The sequence below is a fragment of the Haliotis cracherodii genome, unplaced genomic scaffold, assembly GCF_022045235.1.
Source record: "Haliotis cracherodii isolate W230 unplaced genomic scaffold, xgHalCrac1.p SCAF_7, whole genome shotgun sequence".
In the NCBI taxonomy this organism is placed as follows: domain Eukaryota; kingdom Metazoa; phylum Mollusca; class Gastropoda; order Lepetellida; family Haliotidae; genus Haliotis; species Haliotis cracherodii.
Genome location: NW_027266330.1, coordinates 55,467,861 through 55,489,310, shown reverse-complemented (window position 1 = coordinate 55,489,310; position 21,450 = coordinate 55,467,861). Strand labels below are relative to the sequence as shown.

Here is a 21,450-nt window from a genome sequence, read left to right as displayed (position 1 = left end):
AATATATCGCATTGTATCCTGTCATCTTTTGATTCCAACAGAGACCCGAGATATACCATCCCTTTCAGGTATACTGTCCCTTGTCGTCTTTTCCATATTTTAATCACAGTAAATTCTTTGCTACTTGCGCTCCTAGTTTGACACAGCTCGAGTACATTCATATACACTAAGTAAAACAAGTTTACATGTCCAATTACGTTTCTTTTAAAAATTCTAACATTCTCTATCAATTATTTATTAATGACATAAAATAAAAACCTGGAGTGTAACCCCAGGTCACAGTACCATTTTGAGTAACGATGTCTGATGTGGATTTGGAGAATCATTCAACTTCTGATTATGACTTGGCATATTAATAATGCAATATTGTCGTAATGAATTATTTTTATTGTGGTATAAATACATTCTTCTTAACTGCAGTTAGATTGTTTAGTAAATCCATTTTAATTGTGCGAGTGGTTTTGAGGTAAACGCCTTTGCTTCACGTTGTCTCTTAACAGCGTTCTTTTTCAACTGATCTTCCCTTAACTAACCTGCTAGGTACGCTGACAAAGCCGGTACAATCTTAAAACTTATAGCGCATGTTGTACAGACAGTAAACCAGTACATCCTTCTCCTTTATCAGTAACGTAAAATGTGGTGTATGGAGAATATATCTTTTCACCTAAACAATGACATGTCTTATATTGTTATAGTAAACCACTAAATTGGTGCGGGTATATGGTGCTGTTTCTAATATGGTGAAGCAAGGCACTGGGTTCTGCTAATTGTTCCCGACAGTTCACATTGTTGACGTTTTGCAATTGGTATTTCAAGTATTGCCCTTTATGCTTGAATATTACACAAGAAATTATTTTAAATTGTGTGTTTAAAGAATGGGGAAAACCAATTGAGATGCTCGGTATTTACAGGTAACAACATTAAAAACAACATATCAACAAATACAGTATCGTTCTTAATGAATGTATAGTCTCCGATCTGTAAGCTTTGTTTATGATATTATTTTTCTCCTTTATATCACCTTCCAATACAACAAATAACGCAACACTCTCTTGATTGCTATGCAGTGCACCACACCACACCGTTTAAATCAACATTAATATCACATTTACATATATCTCAGTCATTTCACATCCATGATATACACAATATCTAACATATGACATTGAATAAATTGACAACATACAAATACTGACGACGAGTCTCGATTAACGCGACGAGCTTCAAATATACGTTGCAACGAGCCCTACAAAAGGCAACAAGCCATAATCAGTGGTAATAAAATATCATGAGCAACGAGCTACTGTTTACATGCGACAGGAATCAATTTCTCAGCGCGACAAGCCTCCATGTTTGCGATATTCTCACGGCGACAAGCCTCCATCTTTTGCGACATACCTCGTCGTGGGCGACAGACCATCATGGTTAACACCGTTAACCGCACATACTGCAACTTAGAAACAATCATAAATAAAAGTAAAGTTTTCAGTCGCGCACTGCAAGCGAGAATGACCACAGCCAAAAAAGTGTAGGTTTCCGTCTTCCGGAAACCTTCCGGATACCTACCCATTTTGGATCCGGCCCGGATACCTTCCGGAAACCTTCCCAAGAAAATGTCAAAAGTTGGGGGGTGCATTTTGTTTACTTAAGTGTGAAACACATAAAAAAACTATATTGAAAATACCAAGAAATTTGAAGGTTGCTAAAGGCATCTGGTAGGTTTCCGGAAGGTTTCCGGCAAGTATCCGGATGCAAATTTTCTTCATGTCTTGTTTCTGGTAAATAATGTTAGCCTGTGCATAACAGATAGCTGTTGTAATATTCTGTGTTACTTTAATGGTAAATATTCTCCTAAAACATTTTTGGAGAAGACAATTGTTCAATTTCATATATTGTTCTTTTCAGATGTTAATGGTATTTAATGAACAAACATCAGTTCTCGTATAATGATATCCTTAAATTTCGTGTCCAGACTTCCAGTTTGTACTGAGAAAAAGAAAAAGTCATTGACAATGTGCTCACTTGGGCCTTTGGTCCTAGTGAGATGATAATGCGACTATTTGTAACGGTACATGTACTTGTTATATCAAAAATGCTAACTTCATTGAAATTTATCTCACCCTAGTGTTATGGTACTACAGTGAGCTCTTCCTCAGTTACTGTGAATTCGTTTTTTAAAAGAGATTGAGAGTTAATTTGACACTGGAGTTGTAACCACTGCCTTGTTCTTACACTTCAACTCTTCATGAGTTATCACTTTTGAGTGTGAATTTGACCTTCAATATCAGTGTGGCTATTTTAAAAACATTTCAAAGAGCAATCCAGCACAAAAACCAAACATGCAGTCCTTTGGTAGAATTCAACATATCATTGACAAAAATATGAAAATAATATAACCAGTATATGCATAAAAGTTCCCAAGATTTCTGCAGAAAAGGCAATTTAGGGGAAAATGTAGTATATATAGGTCACGCACGACCTTTTTTCCAACTTCGACCCCTGCCCAAAGGAAGAGTTAGACCACAAACAAACATTTTGTCTGGTTGTGACTTTGACATAACAGATCAATGTGTCATCAGACGTTCTCAGAGCTAAGGAAACAAGTGTTATATATTCCTGAGATGCCCAAGCAATGCATAGTTTCATAAGATAAGTGTGGCTATTAAACTGAGGCAAAATCATGAAACATCCCCATTTACACAGCTGGCAAATGAAACATAAGCACGACAAATTATCAATTTCTTTTATTCATATGCCTATAGTATATCGCACATTGAACAGTGTTCTCATGATGGTTCCTGATGCAGTATGCAATTTCATCCTATTCTTCAATACTCAAAACAGAGTGTGATAACTGTTCGCTTGACAGTACCTACGGATAATGTTCACCAGTTCAGAGAACTTACTTTCCCTCAATCCTCTTTTTCTTTCTATATTGCCATGGATGAACAGGAACCAGGATGAGGGTATGCCAGTTGGACAATCTCTGCTGCATTGTGTTAGTAGAATTGTGAACTTTCCATTTGGTGTTTGGGTCAACATTGAAAGATAATAAGTCCCATTTATCATTCCTGTCAAGTGTTTACCACATGGCTCAAGACAAGAATTTCTAGAATGTCCTGTAATCAAAGCTATCGGACTTCTTTTACTGACAGTTTTTGGAGCTACACAGTCCAAAATGTTTTAATGCACAAAACACACGCGCTGTACATTTGAGTTTTTTTTGGGGGGGTATGAAGTTTATATGGGACTTTTCCCCTCCCTGTTCTGAAACATCTTTGTAGCTTGAACAGATGATATATTTTGCAGTAAGTAAATCAATATACTTCCATTAATTGGACTCTGCCTACATGAAAATAACATGCTTAAGTTTTATTCCATTGATTCAAGTGTGTACTAGCGAACACGCTAAAAGTATATCCTCATAAGTGAGTGAGTATGGTTTTATGCCGCTTTTAGCAATATTCCAACAATATCACGGTGGGGGGCACCAGAAATGGGCTTCACACATTGTACCCATGTCGGGAATCGAACCACGGTCTTCGGCGTGACGAGCGAAAGCTTTAACCACTAGGCTACCCGACCACCCCTTGTACAGTTCAGCAGCGGAATGATGTATAATAATTCTTTCCTGATATTTTCCGGTGTTGTGTTCATGGTTATTCACAGTCAATATTATGAAATGTGTATACAGTTGAAACGTAGCAACAGACACCAACGAACCATGAGACTATCGTTGTCACAACAAAACATATTTTGCGGCTAACATGTAAGTGGTGGTGTTTGTTCACTGCACATCAACGTTCAAGTTGACGATATAATTTATTCATCTGGAATACATTTGTAAAGCCAAACCACAGTGGCCCATTGACAACGAGAAGCTGATGATCATTGTGTTTCACTCTATAACATTGGATTCACTCCAGAATATTCGATATTAACATGTACCACTGGAACACATATAATTATTTGGTTGATTTGATTGATTTGTTGTTTAACGCCGCACTCAGCAATATTCCAGCTATATGACAGCGGTCTGTAAAATAATCGAATCTGGACCAGACAATCCAGTGATTAATATGATGAGCATCGATGGACGCAATTGGGATCGATGACATGTATCAACGGTCATGTCCATTGGATGTCTCAAACAACAAACTTTTGTAATCAGTGGCGTTGTTGTTGTTTTTTGCCAAAGGTGTTCTTGCAGTAAAGTGTTGGCTGAGCATGCCACAGACTCGAGTTCCATTCGAAATGTGGTTCTCACTCATTCCAGTGACGTATTCACATTTGTGTATAAATTGCGGATATTCTCAGGAACTTTGGTTGTTCCTAATTGTTACTAATTAAAGAAGGAGCACGGGTGGCCCAATCGTGAGAGGCGCAGCGATTCGCTGTGCAGAGTTGCGTCCTTTGGGCACGCAAGAAACCTATGATTGTGGGTTCGAATCCCGGTCAGCACCATACCTGTGCTCGTAGGTTTCACCGAAGTGGTATGCTGTGATATAACTGGAATACTGTTAAAAGCGGCGTTAAACCCAACTCACTCACTCTTAATACTATCATGTACGTTGAATGTAAAGGGTACCATTTTGAAAATATTTTCTAGATCTATGTGTTCGGAATCAACAGATTGAAGTGTACCCTATAACCCATAAAGACATATGCATATAAACTATAATATACCTACTGATCTCTAGATGACAATGAATTCCATTTGAAAATGAAATAAGCCTGGTAATACGTCCCTTCATGTTCTTATCGATTGTTCCAAGGCTAGATTTTCGATTTTCTATCTTGCTCCTCATAATAGGGTGATGTAAATCATAAATAGAACCACAGCCATTTCCTGGGAAAGAGTGGGAAAAACCAATGGGGGTGTCAGGTATTTTCAGGTACCAACATTAAAAACATCATGTCAACAAAAACAAGTTCGTTCTTTATTAATATATAATCTCCGATCTGTAAGCTTTATTCATATTATTACACATGTATTTTTATCAGACCCACATGTTTCGTGATTTCTCTCCTATTTTCCCAGTACTCAAAATCGACTTGCCTTGTGCAATTCCCTGGAAGTTATCGATTATATATAGGATGACAATGAAACTTGCGCAATGTATCACACGTGACTATATGGATTGTTTGGTCTCCTGGTAACCGAGGTGTTTGTGTAGACTTGATCACCGACGAGCTTCTACATTATGAGGATAGGAAGATCTAGAATAAACTCTGTTGTTCGATGGGAACAGTTGAAGGAGCACTGTGGGTCCTGACCTGTACCTCGCTGTCTGACACTGCCTGCTAGAGATCATCAGCTGCCGTGAGTTTATGTTTTGTCTGACGCAACTGATCATGAGTGTGACGAGGGATTGGGCTACCGTAGGTATATTAATTAGGACAGCGGGTGTTTAATGTATGTTTATGTATTGGGTATATACTTTTATCTGTTGATCAGGATATAAGGTGCAATTAGACTTGACTTGAGGTAAGGGGATTTCAGTTGGGTGAATTGCTTGTTATGTAAATGAATGTACAGCTTGTGATCTGATTGATTCAAGGGAGTAGCTGTTTTCAGTTAAAGTAGGTAGCTTATCGACAAAACATTTTAAAACACGTGTGATTATTGTAGAAGGACAGTGGTGTTTGTAAAGTGATGTGACACAGCCTCGAGAGTTGCCTCTCCCTGTTTTATCTATAATGTTTGTCTGTGTGTTTGTTGTTTAACGCTGCACTCAGCATATTCCACCTATATGACGGTGGTCTGTAAATAATCGAGTCTAGTCCATACAAGCCTGTGATTGACATCATGAGCATCGATCACAGCAATTGGGATATGATGACATCTGCAACTGGAAGCACAATGACCTCCGACCTGTCTTTTTCTGTCCCGCAAACCGTTGTGTCCGATATCCGATTTCCCATCCCGTTATATTCTCAACCTATCCTCTCCCATCTTCCACGAATAATTAACGTGACGTCATATACGCCTTAATTACACTGGCCCGTACCAGTCTGCTCCTTGTAACTCAACTTATAAAGCCAACTTGTGATTATGACTTTGCATATTAATAATGCCATATTGTCGTAATGAATTATTTGTATTGTGGTATTAATACATTCTTCTTAACTGCAGTTAGATTGTTTAGTATGTCCATTTTAATTGTGCGAGTGGTTTTGAGGTAAACGCCTTTGCTTCCCCTTGCCTCTTAACAGTGTTCTTTTTCAACTGATCTTCCCTTAACTAATCTGCTAACGCTGACAAAGCCGGTACAATCTTAAAACTTATAGCGTATGTTGTACAGACAGTAAACCAGTACATCCTTCGCCTTTATCAGTAACGTAAAATGTGGTGTATTGTTATAGTAAACCACTAAATTGGTGCGGGTATATGGTGCCGTTTCTGATATGGTGAAGTGAGGCACTGGGTTCTGCTAATTGTCCCCTACAGTTCACATTGTTGACGTTTTGCAATTGGTATTTCAAGTATTGCCCTTTATGCTTGAATATTACACAAGAAAATATTTTAATTGTGTGTTTAAAGAATGGGGAAAACCAATTGAGATGTTCGGTATTTACAGGTAACAACATTAAACACAACATATCAACAAATACAGTATCGTTCTTAATGAATGTTTAGTCTCCGATCTGTAAGCTTCAATAAACTCTTCCCTCAAACGAGTATATGACATACTTGAATTTTGTTTTCTTAAGACGTAAGATGTCTTACACTTTGATAAGTTTCTCAAAAGATACTCTTGTGACTCATTATCAATACAAGCCGCTTCAACATATTTTTCTAACCAAGAAACGGGGCATAGCTTCCCTCTTGTTCTGCTTATTAATAACCAGGCACCAGCTCGATACATATCAGTTTTCGATTTGTCAATAAACACTGTCATATAAGATTCGTAAAAAATAATATCACATTCTTCAAATTGAGAAGCTCAGCAGATCTCAAAAAGCCGGCATAAGCAACAAAACTCATAGCAACAATGCGAATATCCTTCAAGCAAAAAATTGCTGTGTTGCTTTACATCAACCAATTGCGCTAAAATATCTACTGTAATTGGATATTTTTTACATTTGGGTTTTGAAAGCTTTCTCTTAGCAGCCTCAAGAACATTTCGAACAAGAGAAATATCTGTCGGACTTGGCAGTCCCAACAAAATATGCACATGGCGTATGCTATAAAACGCAGTCTGAACTGATGAAAACGAATCATTACGCTGCATTACAACAACAAGATAAATAGTACAATGCAAAGGCTGAACAGGAACGCCTATACATATGCTGTTTGAATTACCCCACCTTTGCCACGCTTTAAATCCGTAATGGTACCTCCTGCTAGTAGAATCAGCTCGAGCACAATTTAACAAGTCTGGAATCTGGTCAGCATTTTCAACGCCAACATGTTAAAATGCAAATGCTCAATACTAAATATTCCCCCTTGACATCTACCTGGCACGTTAGCCTCTCTTTCTCTCGGTAGATAACAGAGATCCAACACTTGTGGTTTGAAGATTAGGACACAATAATGGCCAGTAATTTGCAGAATACCATGCCGGAACTATCAAAGTACCTTTCGCTTTTGACCATTTCATGTGTTTCAACACTCTACTCACGAGGTACACAGGGGGAACTACCCAGTTAGTTACACTATCCCAACTTTGTGTGAACGCATCGATGTATTCACACCCAGGATTCCAAAACCTTGAACAGAATCTGACAGCTTTACAGTTGTAATGCGTGGCAAATCTATCGATGTCACATTTATCCAATTTTTGTTCGAGCTCATTGACAATGTGGGTAGCTATACCCCAATCATCATAATCTACAATCCTACTGATATCATCTGCCTTCTGATTCTCTGATCTGGGTATCCATTGAATCTCCATATGAATAGCATGTGACACACGTAAATCAAATATCTCTAAAGCAATTTCCTGCAAATCTGCTTTCATACTTCCTTTAGACACTATGGATTCCACAATGCTGTTATCGGTAAACCATTTTACCCTCTGGGATGTTAGAAATCTGGATAAAGCATGTAATACAAACTTAACCGCTGTTAATTCTCTCCAAGTTGAACTTTGTTCTGCCTCGTCACGTGACCATTGACCTTGAGCCCTCTGGTTTCCATATTGACCACAGTAACCACCATATCCCGAAGCACTTGCATCTCTATATACAACAGGAGTCACACCTTGTGTTTCTGATAAAGTACATTGTGAATGCTTATGAATGTTACTTTTCCAAAACTCTAACTGGCGCAAACTAACTTCATTCAATCTGATACTTTCATTCCATGATGATACATCTAATGTTTGCATACTCATAAACTGAGTCATCAGTTGACACACTGAGCCTGTAGCCATTTTCATAGAAATAATTTGACCAATCACTGATGCAATATCTCTCACAGAAACCTTGCTTCGAACGCCTATGTCTAACAAACGATCTATCATTTTCAGAACTTTTTCCAATCTTCTGGCCGGAACTGTCAAAGACATACTTTTAGTTTCAATGATAAGACCCAACCACTCAATGCATTGTTGAGGCTCCCACAAAGATTTTTCTACTTTCGGAAGAAATCCTGATTTGATTAAGTCATTCTTTATAGAACCACTTGTAGACACTACACAATCTTTCGTTTTATCAGACACAATTCCATCATCCAAAAACGTTACAACCTTATGACCTTGAAACCGCCAGTATTTAACCAATTGCCTTGCAACTTTCGTGAAAACATACGGGGCGGTTGTTAAGCCAAAGGGCAAAACTAGAAATTTGTAGAACATGCGATTCTGACCTTCTCCCCACGCAAATCCTAAAAAGTCAGTATGTGCAGGATAAATGTCTATATGATGATAGGCAGAATGAATGTCAAATTTTGATAACCAATCTCCTTTTTCAATATACATCAAAGCTGATCTCCAATCTTCATACTTCACTGAAGCTTTCCAAACATGTTTATTTATAATAGATAAGTCTAGAATAAGTCATTTCCTCCATAACGATTGTGTAGCGACTGATAGAGGGCTCACTATTTGAGGTTTTACGTCACAAACATCTACGAGACCTTTATGTACTAAATCTTGAATGGCTGAATCAACAAAGTCACTGTTGTTTAATAGCAGATCTGTTATTTCTCTCATCCATCATTGGAAGAGTCGAGTAAAACGGGATCTATTACCCGGTTTAAATAATGTCTAACACAAAATCTGTTGCTCCGATATACTTCCAAAAAGAAACATTCTCTTTAAGTCTATTCTTCACGCAAATCTCAGCCTGACCCTGCTCATACTCATAATAATCGGTTGTAATTCTAAATGTATCATTATTGAGTGAAGAAGATTAAAAACTAAAACTTAACTTTTGTCCCGGCTTCTTCGTAATGACCTTCACCTCGTTGATTGTTTGTCCGAGTTGAGCTTGGGCTGGGTCTGGCCGTTGGCGAGTGGACAATGTCGTCTCCCATGCGAGAAGTCAAACCAGCATGTCTAACTTGTCGTTGATAGGTGTTTGGGCTTCCATAACAAAAGTAAAGTTTTCAGTGGCGCACAGCAAGCGAGAATGACCACTCTATACATGCTTGACCTTATATAGCCCCTTATAAGCGCCCTCTACTATTACACAACACCATGTTGTATTTTCCTACGGTAGGAGAAAGTAATTTCTTTCTTATTCGTACCTCAAACGAAAAAAATAATATCAGATGTATTTTTGACAGACCCGCATATTTAATGATTTCTCTTACATATTTTTCCTGTACACAAAATCATCGACTTGCCTTGTGCTATTCCCTGGAAGTAATTGATTATGCACAGGTTGACAATGAAACTTGCGCAATGTATCACACGTGACTATATTGATCGGTTAGTGTCCTGGTAACCGAGGTGTTTGTGTAGACTTGATCACCAACGAGCTTCTACATTTTGTGGATAGGAACAACTAGAATATACTCTGTTGTACGATGGGAACAGAGTTAAATTTGAAGGAGCACTAGGTCCTGACTTGTAGGCCTACCTCGCTGTCTGACACTGCCTGATTAAGCTCATCAGCTGCCGTGAGTTTATTTTTCTGTCTGACGCAACTGAGTGTGACGAGGGATTGGGCTGCCGTAGGTATATTAATAAAGACAGCGGATGTTTAAAGTATGTTCAAGTATAGGGTGTATACTTTTATATGTTGACCAGGATATAAGGTGAAATTAGACTTGACTTGAGGTAAGGTGATTTAAGTTGGATGAATTGCTTGTTATGAAAATGAATGTACAGCTTGTGATCTGATTGATACCATTTATCTCCCTTTTGAGACCTTCCCAAACTACCAACTACACAACCCGTGCCTTACCCCCACACTTACTCTACCAGTCCCTCGTAAATATATCGCATTGTATCTTGTCATCTTTTGATTCCTACATAGACCAGAGATATACCATCTCTTTCAGGTATACTGTCCCTTGTCGTCTTTTCCATATTTTTATCACAGTAAATACTTTGCTACTTGCGCTCCTAGTTTGACACAGCTCGAGTACATTCATGTACTCTAAGTAAAGCAAGTTTACATGTCCAATTACGTTTCTTTTAAACATTCTAACATTCTCTATCAATTATTTATTAATGACATAAAATAAACACCGGGAGTGTAACCCCAGGTTACAGTACCATTTTGAGTAACGATGTCTGGTGTGGATTTGGAGAATCATTCAACTTCTGATTATAACTTTGCATATTAATAATGCCATATTGTCGTAATGAATTATTTGTATTGTGGTATTAATACATTCTTCTTAACCGCAGTTAGATTGTTTAGTAAATCCATTTTAATTGTGCGAGTGGTTTTGAGGTAAACGCCTTTGTTTCACCTTGCCTCTTAATAGCGTTCTTTTTCAACTGATCTTCCCTTAACTAACCTGCTAGGTACGCTGACAAAGCCGGTACAATCTTAAAACTTATAGCGCATGTCGTGCAGACAGTCAACCAGAACATCCTTCGCCTTTATCAGTAACGTAAAATGTGGTGTATGGAGAATATATCTTTTCCCCTAAACAATGACATGTCTTATATTGTTATAGTAAACCACTAAATGGGTGCGGGTACATGGTGCCGTTTCTGATATGGTGAAGCGAGGCACTGGGTTCTGTTAATTGTTCCCGACAGTTGACATTGTTGACGATTTGCAATCTTGCCATTGATGCTTGAATATTACACAAGCAAATATTTTAATTGTGTGTTTAAAGAATGGGGAAAACCAATTGAGATGCTCGGTATTTACAGGTAACATCATTAAAAACAACATATCAACAAATACAGTTTTGTTCTTAATGAATGTATAGTCTCCGATCTGTTAGCTTTGTTTATGATATTATTACAGATGTATTTTTGACAGACCCGCATATTTAATGATTTCACTTACATATTTTCCCTGTACTCAAAATCATCGACTTGCCTTGTGCTATTCCCTGGAAGTAATTGATTATGCACAAGTTGACAATGAAACTTGCGCAATGTATCACACGTGACTATATTGATTGGTTAGTGTCCTGGTAACCGAAGTGTTTGTGTAGACTTGATCACCAACGAGCTTCTACATTTTGTGGATAGGAACAACTAGAACATACTCTTTTGTACGATGGGAACACAGTTTCACTTGAAGGAGCACTAGGTCCTGACTTGTAGGCCTACATCGCTGTCTGACACTGCCTGCTTGAGATCATCAGCTGCCGTGAGTTTATTTTTCTGTCTGACACAACTGAGTGTGAGGAGGGATTGGGCTACCGTAGGAATATTAATAAAGGCAGCGGATGTTTAAAGTATCTTCTAAGATTAATTAACGTGACGTCATAAAGCGCTAGTTACACTGGCCCGTACCAGTCTGCTCCTTGTAACGCTACTTATCAAGCCCAATATTGATTAATTAACCATCCACTGAGTGACTTCTAGAAGAATTGGATCTTGTTCCCTCAGCCAATACCATTTATCCCCCTTTTGAGACCTTCCCAAACTACCAACTACGCCACCCGTGCCTTACACCCACACTTACTCTACCAGTCTCTCGTAAATAAATCGCATTGTATCCTGTCATCATTTGATTCCAAAATAGACCCGAGATATAACATCTCTTTCAGGTATACTGTCCCTTGTCGTCTTTTCCATATTTTAATCACAGCAAATACTTTGCTACTTGCGCTCCTAGTTTGACACAGCTCGAGTACATTCATATACACTAAGTAAAACAAGTTTACATGTCCAATTTACCTTTTTTTTAAAATTATAACATTCTTTATCAATTATTTATTAATGACATAAAATAAAAACCGGGAGTGTAACCCCAGGTTACAGTACCATTTTGAAATAACGATGTCTGATGTGGATTTGGAGAATCATACGACTTGTGATTATGACTTTGCATATTAATAATGCCATATTGTCGTAATGAATTATTTGTATTGTGGTATTAATACATTCTTCTTAAAGCCCCACCCTGACTATAAATAGCCCGCAAGGTGGCGGTGTTTCAGTTTCGAACAATGACTGACAATGTAAACACAACCGAGTGTCGGGAGACGTTTTTTGAAAACCATACGGGAACGAGATTACCATTGACCGTCAAACTTCGTATCAACATGAATGACAAACCATGGATACAACAAATGCCTCTATATCAAGATATAAGTCAATAAATTTTCTGTAGTTTTATTCTCAAAATCGAATCGATCGTGTTTGACGTCTGCATCGATCAAAGTGGGCGGAGCTTATTTACGATTGCGCTATAAATAGAAAAGCACATGGTCATGTGTACATGTGGCACATTTAATATATTTGTGGTCAAAGTGTATTGTGTTGTATATTTTTACGGCAGAACAGTAGCAGAACATCAGTTTCGGTTAATGTAACAGTAACGATTCTTAAATACGAAATTGACGACGCGATTCTTTCAGTTCAATCCGAAAATTACAGATATTTGTTTAGTTTTGGTTATTTGCATTCAACAGTTAGATTTGTGCCACACAATAAACAGTTTATATTCATAAAACGTAAATTATTCAAAGATTTTTCAACTAGTGTTTAGGAAGGGGCCTAGGCCTAACTTGAAGCACCAGAAGTTGCGCCAATATTTCTCAGCTTGACTACAATAGATGAATATGTCACGTGTATCAACATAACAATGCACATAAGCAATTGGTAAATAAGTAACGAAATATACTTGATGTTTTGGCCTCCAGATAATAATGTACTTACGATAAACGAAAACTCCAATACACATATTCCAAGACAACTTTAATTATGAATTTCCTTTTCTTTCACAGAATTTTCACACACAGAACTGAGTTTGATCATTAGATCCACACTTGTCCCATGTATTTTTTGTTCGGGGTATTTGGATACACTTCGCGCACAAGTTTTACAATGCAATTTGGGATCCCTTTCCCGTTTTGTCCACACCAATCCTTCATTTGCTGCAACGTTTAATTCCGTTTCTACAAGTCCAAGTATCTACGATCTCTCCAAACACTTCGTTTATTTAGCTCAGTCCAGAAACAATGTGTTCGAATCGACGAATTTCTGCAACATGGTGGCTGCACCATTCCCTAACTGCGATTGCCTGTGCCGTGTCACGCATGGTTGACAAAAAAAGTGTGAACATAAATATTCGCCTTCATCTAGTTCCACAATGGAATCTAGCTGTGACACTGATTCACTAATATCAAGAATCGGCACTGAATTTATCAAAGTTTCTGATGCACTTGCAAAGGCGGGAAGAGAGGCGCCATCTTGTCGATTCGAGTTGTGAATCGGAATGATGTCATCTTGAACTGGAACTTTCTCCACGATAAAGTCACCAATGTCATAATCGAAATGACCTAAGGCTCTCTGATTATCTCAAACAATTCTTCGTCAAATTAAGCTTCACATGAAAATGTTCTGTTGCTCATATTGAAGACAAGCGAAATTGCAAAGTTCTTGACAGTTGTAAGCAGCAACTCGATGCGCTCATGGGGCGAGATCGCGTGTTCAGAAAGGCGAAAATAAAGTTTTAGAAAGTAATAAAAGAAATACCCAGTACAATGGAAAAGTACCATGTACAGGATATTTTTCTAATAATAATATTCACGAAAAAATCTTTTCTAAAAATGCAAAATAATTTATTAATTTATCACAAGGTCGTAACCCTGATCACGTGGTGGGTATTTGGAAGGAATCTTTGCGATGACGCCGTGAATGAGGTCGTGTGTATAACATTGTTGAATTCAACTGCTCAGGAAGATTGTTGAGGCATTGACATTATGACAGATGTTCGTCATGGATGGAGAGAAAAATGTATCTGAGAGAAACATTGTTGCTTTGAGCTTCGAGACAAAACACTACTGCCGAAGTAGCCAGCGACCTGAATGTGAGCTTGATGAAAGTAATATTGAAACCCATTTTCACGCACTTGACAGAATTAATGTGAACAAATATTTATCTGAACATCGTTTCGAAGTCTGTGAGGCTGTCCGTATTTGAATATTTTTATCTCCATTCCGACGTGAAATAATATAATGTCTTCGTGTCTCAATTTTGCTGCCGCTATGGAAATTTTAAATTGTGCACCGATCTAATAAAAGAAATACTACTAGATCTACAATGTCACCGTCATAAAAGAACCAGGTCAACTTTATCTTTGTTCCCATGTTTATTAAAAATTCGTTTCCGAAAAAAGCGAATCGATTCTAGAACCAAGTGTTGAACCTTTTTTAAAATGTCATAAAATAAATCACACAATTATTTTTTGATGTCATATATTTTATTTCGTCCGCCCGCTCTCTGATTAGTTGAGGCTTGAGGGGAGAAACACATACAAAAAATATGGATGGCCTTATGCAAATGACACTTGGCATGCCAATCAACAGGGATCTGGGTCACTGGGACCCGCCAAGTTTCACGGATCGAGTTACCTCGGTATGAGGAGCTTCATTGGACAAGTCAGACTTTGCCAAAATACATTGCTACTGGGCAATGAAAAAACGACAAGAAACTACTTTGATCACTTGAAAATATTTTTGACCATTACTTGGTTTTTTTTACACGATCGTTGTCATCCAGTTTCCAGATGAGGCAAGACGAACACAACGAAGAAAAACGTTGTTGAAATCACCGATTGCCGTATATATTGTGAGAAATGCTATTTAGAAACTGCAGATATACCGTACATCACAGGATAACGATTGGTGCCCCAACACATATTATGTTTCTTGTTCATTTACACTGCTAATATGCATCACGACAAACGTATTTCGTTCTAGTCCAGAGAACTAAAACTATAATTTGTGTGTTGGATAAATCGTGGACATTCACACGGTATCATTTTATGAAGATGTGAAGACGACATGGCAGGGAGGTTTTGAAACCAAAGATGTACGCGTTTGTTGAAAAGTCTTGGAATCGTTTGGTAGATATCTATATTACCATTAAAACTTGCGTCCTTGTTGTCAAACGGCCCACGTGGGTGGGTGTTTACATGACGTCACCCGTTTACGCATTAACCAATGAAATGTACGTGTTATCATGACGTCATATTGACCTGTAAATCTATTTTAATTGTGCGAGTGGTTTTGAGGTAAACGCCTTTGCTTCCCCTTGCCTCGTAACAGCGTTCTTTTTCAACTGATCTTCCCTTAACTAACCTGCTAGGTACGCTGACAAAGCCGGTACAATCTTAAAACTTATAGCGCATGTTGTACAGACAGTAAACCAGTACATCCTTCGCCTTTATCAGTAACGTAAAATGTGGTGTATGGAGAATATATCTTTTCCCCTAAACAATGACATGTCTTATATTGTTGTAGTAAACCGCTAAATGGGTGCGGGTATATGGTGCCGTTTCTGATATGGTGAAGCGAGGCACTGGGTTCTGCTAACTGTTCCCGACAGTTCACATTGTTGACGTTTTGCAATTGGTATTTCAAGTATTGCCCTTTATGCTTGAATATTACACAAGAAATTATTAAAATGTGTGTTTAAAGAATGGGGAAAACCAATTGAGATGCTCAGTATTTACAGGTAACAACATTAAAAACAACATATCAACAAATACAGTATCGTTCTTAATGAATGTGTGATACATTGCACAAGTTTCATTGTCAACCTGTGTGTCATCAATTACTTCCAGGGAATAGCACAAGGCAAGTCGATTTTGAGTACATGGAAAATATGTAAGAGAAATCATTAAATATGCGCGTCTGTCAAAAATACATCTGTAATAATATCATAAACAAAGCTTACAGATCGGAGACTATACATTCATTAAGAACGATACTGTATTTGTGTTGATGTGTTGTTTTTAATGTTGCTACATGAAAATACCTTACACCCCCATTGATTTTCCGCTCTCTTTCCCAAAAATGGCTGTGGTTATATATATGCTTTACATCACCCTATTATGAGGAGCAGCAGAGAAAATCGTTGAATTATGGGTGGGGTGATGACGTTTATTGTATTATAGGTGCGAATGGAGGCACTTAATTCAGTCTGAAACAATAAACGTACAACATAAGCAAATATAACATAGAAATAAATATATACAATCCGTTATAGTTACTCTTTAAATTTCTAAAATATAGACATCACTTCAATTAAATGAATAGCATTTACTTTAATTACACAATACATCTGGCGTTTCCGTACAATACATAGATACAAAATATATTAATATGATAATAGAGTGATAACGAATATTACATACCAGATATGTGATACATGAACTGGTAATACCGTAACAATGATTGTACGGTGAACGTTGCCACTGAGAAATCTGCATAATAAAGAAATACAAATGCAGAATACTATATACAAGTGATATCCTATGGTAAAATAGTGTATAAAACTATATAGTACATCAGCCACTCATTTCAGACATACAACACTCATACACTTGCACTTACCAACATACATCAAGCATACAGACATACATTTAGTTTCCATTACTGTCCAGAAGGGTTTATATTACTTAGTTTATATATATATTTAGGTTTCGTGTTTAATACTGTTTTATACAGATAATAATTACTCACTGAACTGTAAGTTCATCAAGCACTATAAATATATACAAGATGCATTATGTTTCTAATAAATTAAGAATGCATTCTACAATATATTTTATTTCTAATCGCAATAATTAGAAAACATCCATATATACAACATCATAAAATAAATAACCAACTAACCTCAAATATGAATAAATCCTTTCTCAAATCCAAATCCCCACATGATAAGACAATAAATCTCGTTGAGTCTATGGTATTTCCTTGAGGTGACAAATAGCAAAATTCAACAACAAACATTGTTGTAGCTATGGCCAGCTTGGCCTATCAACAAGACAATAGACTGGGCCGGGGCAGAGAGTGCTGTAAGTCAAAAGCATGCAGTGTGACAATTAGTGGAAGTTAGACTGAGAGTAAGCTTACTTAATGTTACAGAGCTATGGAATGAATGTTTAAGGTATAAAATACTAAGGTATAAAACATAACTAATATTATAACTAATATTATAACTAATAATATCTTCTTATCATGTAAATATCGTAATAAACTTATCAGTTAAAATGGTAACAAGACCATATGACCTTACTACTTACTAATAAATCTTAATTAAAAGTTATGTACATAGTTGAGCCTGCCACATACTTCTCCCTGCACCCAAATGACGTCCTTGTCATTTGCTGGTGTTATTAAGTAAGGTGACAATGAGCTGTGACATCGCACCACCAATTCGCTCAAAGATGCCAGCAGCCGCAAGCTGTTCGATTAATTGAGTTCGATCATCCCTGTCCTCTGATGTTGTCTGACTCATCACATAATCTCCTGAGCGCTGCCACTCCGGTGGCCGTCTCTGCTGGAGTGATTTCCTTGGTGGCGGCTTGGGTCTTGGCCTTGGTCGGTCATCTGATGGGACAGGAGCTGTGGCTCCTACCACTGGGTCTGTGTCCTGTTCTTCACTGACATTAGCATCTGCTGCGTCTTCTTCTCTTGCATCCGCTTCTGTACCAGGGTTCTCTGATTCCCGTGGCATGTGGCTGTCGCCACCAGAATAATGGCTGCCTACCTCTCCAGTCGTCAGATCGTCACCCTCCAACTGTGAGGTAGAATCTCGTTCCAAGGATTCTGTGTTGATGACAGTGGTATCATCAGGCTCCGTTGGAAGTTCAACAAGCAGGCTTGAGATGGACCCACGCTCATCTTGATCCGACACTGATGTTTCTGTCTCTGTTTCTGGTTCTTTAGGGTTCTCTGGTCCTGGAGTCGGAGCTGTTGGCACTTCTTCAATTCTCTCAACTGGTAAAGATCCTATGGGTAAGAGGAGGTTACGATGTAAAGTTCTGTTCCTTACTTCTCCGTTTTCTTTCGTCGCAACAAACACTGGTATGCCCAAGTTTGGCTGAGAAAGAACTACGTACGGATCCTCTTCCCACTTGTCAGAAAGCTTGTGCTTTCCCTCAAAGGCTAGAATCTTCACCAGGACGCGATCTCCAGACTGGACTGTTGCACCTCTGGCTTTGACATCATACCCCGTCTTCTGTTTCTTCTGGGCTTCCCTTGATGCAGATGTTGCGATCGTATAGCTCTGTTCCAACCTTGTCTTCAGGGCTTTGACATAGGACGTCAGTGTCTGCTTGTCCTTACTAATCTCAATTCCAAAGGCAAGGTCGATGGGTAGTCGTGCTTCTCTACCAAACAGCAGGTAAAATGGGGAGTAGCCCGTTGATTTGTGTCTTGTTGCATTGTATGCATGAACAAGTGGACGGACAAATCCTTTCCAGTCCTACTTCTGATCCGGCTTCAGTGTCCCAAGCATGTTGAGCAGAGTCCTGTTGAAGCGTTATGTCATCCCATTACACATTGGATGGTATGTTGTAGTTCTTAACTGAGATATGCCCAAGATGCTGCACACTTCCTTTATCATTTGACTCATAAAGTTGGCTTCTTGGTCGCTGTGAATTCGCATGGACATTTCATAGTGGAGAACAAAGTTCTTGTAGAATGCTTCTGCAGTGGTCCGGTCTGTAGTATTCTTGGTTGGCACTGCTAACGCATACCTCGTGAAATGATCTGTGATCACAAGCACATGTTGATATCCTCCCTTTGAAGTTTCTAGGGTGAGAAAAGCCATGCAGACTAACTCCAATGGTTGTGACGTGGTGATGGAAACTAGAGGTGCCCGGATATTAGTTGGCGTTTTCCTCCTGAGACATCTGTCGCAGTTCTTAATCCAGTCCATTGTATCAGCTTACATGCCTGGCCAGTAAAATCTGTGACGAACTAATGAAAGGTTTCGATCACGTCCAGGGTGTCCAATATCATTGTGGAGGCCTTGTAACACATCACTGATGAAGTTAGATGGTAACACAAGTTGATCTTTTGTAATTCCGCCCACCTTAATTTGGCGATACAATATCCCACGTTTAAGTACAAGAGAATGGAAGCTCCGATACTAGGAGGTATTGGCTAGGGTATGAGGAAAGTCTTGTCTCCTTGGCTTCTTCTTGTTACGTACTGCCTGTATCTAAGATGGTAAAGTTGTATCTGTAGCTTGTGCCATACGCCAATCCCTGTCAGTCATTCCACGTAGGTCATGTGCTGTCGTGTGAAGATCCTTATCGACTGAAATCTATGTGTTCGGAATCAACAGATTGAAGTGTACCCTATATCCCATAAAGACATATGCATATAAACTATAATATACCTACTGATCTCTAGATAACAATGAATTCCATATGAAAATGAAATGAACTTGGTAATACATCCCTTCATGTTCTTCTCGATTGTTCCAAGGCCAGATTTTCGAATTTATATCTTGCTCCTCATAATAGGGCGATGTAAATCATAAATAGAACCACAGCCACTTCTTGGGAAAGAGTGGGAAAAACCAATGGGGGTGTCAGATATTTTCAGGTAACAACATTAAAAGCATCATGTCAACAAAAACAAGTTCGTTCTTAATCAATATTAAATCTCCGATATGTAAGCTTTATTCATATTATTACACATGCATTTTTATCAGACCCACATGTTTCGTGATTTCTCTCTCCTATTTTCCCAGTACTCAAAATCAACTTGCCTTGTGCTATTCCCTGGAAGTAATTGATTATATATAGGATGACAATGAAACTTGCGCAATGTCTAACACGTGACTATGTTGATTGTTTGGTCTCCTGGTAACCGAGGTGTTTGTGTAGACTTGATCACTGAAGAGCTTCTACATTTTATGGATAGGAACAACTAGAATAAACTCTGTTGTACGATGGGAACACAGTTTCACTTGAAGGAGCACTAGGTCCTGACCCGTACCTCGCTGTCTGACACTGCCTGCTTGAGCTCATCAGCTGCCGTGAGTTTATTTTTCTGTCTGACGCAACTGAGTGTGACGAGGGATTGGGCTGCCGTAGGTATATTAATAAGGACAGCGGATGTTTAAAGTATCTTCTAAGATTAATTAAAGTGACGTCATAGAGCGCATGTGATACTAGCCCGTACCAGTCTGCTCCTTGTAACGCTACTTATTAAGCCCAAGATTGATCAATTGACCATCCACTGAGTGACTTCTACAAGTTTTGGACCTTGTTCCCTCGGCCAATACCATTTATCACCCTTTTGAGACCTTCACAAACTACCAACTACGCGACCTGTGCCTTACTCCCCACACTTACTCTACCAGTCCCTCGTAAATATATCGCATTGTATCCTGTCATCATTTGATTCCTACATAGACCCGAGATATACCATCTCTTTCAGGTATACTGTCTCTTGTCGTCTTTTCCATATTTTAATCACATAAATTCTTTGCTACTTGCGTGTGATACATTGCGCAAGTTTCATTGCCAACCTGTGTGTCATCAATTACTTCCAGGGAATAGCACAAGGCAAGTCGATTTTGAGTACAGGGCAAATGTGTAAGAGAAATCATTAAATATGCGGGTCTGTCAAAAACACATCTGTAATAATATCATAAACAAATACATAGACTATACATTCCTTAAGAACGATACTGTATTTGTTGATGTGTTGTTTTTAATGTTGCTACATGAAAATACTTAACACCCCTATTGATTTTCCGCACTCTTTCCCCAAAATGGCTGTGATTATATATATGCTTTACATCACCCCACTATGAAGAAAATCGTTGAATCATTCTTGGAACAATCGATAAAAACATGAAGGGATGTATTTCCAAGTTTATTTCGTTTTCCTCTGCATGGAATGCATTGTTATCTGTAGGTATATTATAGCTTTTATGCATATGTATTTAGGGGATATATGGGTCTGTCAAGCCTGTCGATTGCAAACAAATAGATTTAGAAAAGAAATTCAAAATGGCACCAGTTACATTCAACTTAGCTAATACTATCAAGAAACAAAACATAATCAATTTGTTCACAAACGGGTGATCAAAGTAAATATATTATCAG

At 38.2% G+C, this 21,450-nt stretch overlaps 1 protein-coding gene and 1 pseudogene across 5 annotated transcripts in view; one reads left to right on the top strand and one right to left on the bottom strand.

The window, feature by feature from the left end:
* The window catches only part of LOC139447218 (ankyrin repeat and KH domain-containing protein 1-like), a 40,492-nt gene that overhangs the window by 6,074 nt on the left and 12,968 nt on the right, over positions 1 to 21,450 (top strand). Inside the window, exon 1 of one of the 5 annotated variants that reach the window (XM_071228444.1) lies at positions 5,253 to 5,323. The exons of 2 other annotated variants lie outside the window; for them this stretch is intronic. The gene's annotated coding sequence lies outside the window, so the exon portion shown is untranslated. Of the gene's footprint in view, positions 1 to 5,252; positions 5,324 to 11,621; positions 11,731 to 20,292; positions 20,373 to 21,450 lie in introns of those variants that run through there. 2 more of the 5 variants (XM_071228446.1, XM_071228443.1) reach the window with 2 other exon arrangements.
* LOC139449020 (uncharacterized) lies at positions 7,373 to 8,924 on the bottom strand (annotated as a pseudogene).